A 2,066-nucleotide genomic window follows, 5' to 3' on the forward strand; every position below is an offset into this window, starting at 1 on the left:
GCTATGCATCAATATTTATACTGACTCTAAATATGCATTCCATATCCTGCACCGCCATGCTGTTATATGGGCTGAAAGAGATTTCCTCACTACGCAAGGGTCCTCCATCGTTAATGCCTCTTTATTAAAAACTCTTCTCAAGGCCACTTTACTTCCAAAGGAAGCTGGAGTCATTCACTGCAAGGGCCATCAAAACGCATCAGATCCCATCACCAAGAGCAACACTTACACTGTTAAGGTAGCTAAAGAAGCAGCTAGTGTTCCAACTTCTGTCCCTTACAGCCAGTTTTTCTCCTCACTGGTCTCTCCCACCTACGCTCCCACTGAAACTTCCACCTATCAGTCTCTTCCCACACAAGGCAAATTGTTCTTGGACCAAGGAAAATATCTCCTTCCAGCCTCACAGGCCCATTCTATTCTGTTGTCATTTCATAACCTCTTCTATGTAGGTTACAAGCTGCTAGCCTGCCTCTTAGAACCTCTCATTTCCTTTCCATTGTATACATCTATCCTCAAGGAAATCACTTCTCAGTATTCCATCTGCTATTCTACTATGCCTCGGGGATTGCTTAGGCCCCCTCCCTTCCCTGCACATGAAGCTCAGGGATTTGCCCCTGCCCAAGACTGGGAAATTGACTTTACTCTCATACCTGGAATCAGGAAACTAAAATACCTCTTGGTCTAAATAGACACTTTAACTGGATGGGTAGAGGCCTTTCCCACAGGGTCTGAGAAGGCTATTGCGGTCATTTCTTCCCTTCTGTCAGACATAATTCCTCGATTTGGCCTTCCCACCTCTATACAGTCCGATAACAGACCAGCCTTTATTAGTCAAATCGCCCAAGCAGTTTCTCAGGCTCTTGGTATTCAGTGGAAACTTCATATCCCTTACCGTCCTCAATCTTTGGGAAGGGTAGAGTGGACTAATGGTCTTTTAAAGACACAACTCACCAAGCTCAGCCTCCAACTTAAAAAAGGACTGGACAGTACTTTTATCTCTTGCCCTTCTCAGAATTAGAGCCTATTCTCGAGATGCTACATGGTACAGCCCATTTGTACTTTTATATAGACACACTTTCTTGCTCGGCCCCAACCTTGTCCTAGACAACAGCCCTCTAGGTGACTCTACTGGTCCTCCAGCAGGCTAGACAGCAAATTTGCCAGGCTGCTAATCTCTTGCCTACTCCAGATTCCCCGCCATAGGAAGAGACCCTAGCTGGACAATCAGTTCTTATTAAGAATCTGACCCCTCAAACTCTACAGCCTTGATGGACCAGACCCTACTTAGTCATCTATCGTACCCCAGCTGCCATCTGCCTGCAGGACCCTCCCCATTGGGTTCACCATTCCAGAATAAAGCTGTGTCCATCAGACAGCCAGCCTGATCTCTCTTCTTCCTCCTGGAAGTCACAAGTACTCTTCTCTACTTCCCTTAAACTCACTCGCATTTCTGAAGAACAGTAATAACCCTTATGAGCCTAATACATCCCTTCATTCTATTAGGTCTATTGGTCCTTACCCTACTTTTTGCAACAGGGCTTTACGCAGTCACCTCCACTACTTGGACTGCTCCCCAAAAACTTGTCATCCTTACTATCTTCTGTCTAGTTATACTCCTATTCACCCTGCCCTTGTTTCCACTGCTGGTTTACACTTTTCCTCCAAATCATTACAGCAGATATCTCCTGGTACTATCCCCAGTCCACCAATCTTGACTCCCTCTTGGAGTGGACAGATGATCTTTTGTGATAGGGCACCCTTCAACACTTTCACCCTGATGAAGTCCTATTCTTTCCTTTTATACTCACTCTTATTCTCATTCCCGTTCTTATGCCACCCTTTACCTCTCCCCAGCTATCTCCACCATACTATCAATCTCGCTCACTGTCTCCTAGCCTTTTCTAATCCTTCTTTAACAAACAATTGCTGGCTTTGCATTTCTCTTTCCTCCAAAATCGCTGAGGCCTCGACTTACTCACTGCTAAGAAAAGGGGACTCTGTATATTTTTAAATGAAGTGTGTTGTTTTTACCTGAATCAATCTGGCCTGGTATATGACAACATAAA

The sequence above is a fragment of the Gorilla gorilla genome, chromosome Y (assembly GCF_029281585.2).
Source record: "Gorilla gorilla gorilla isolate KB3781 chromosome Y, NHGRI_mGorGor1-v2.1_pri, whole genome shotgun sequence".
In the NCBI taxonomy this organism is placed as follows: domain Eukaryota; kingdom Metazoa; phylum Chordata; class Mammalia; order Primates; family Hominidae; genus Gorilla; species Gorilla gorilla.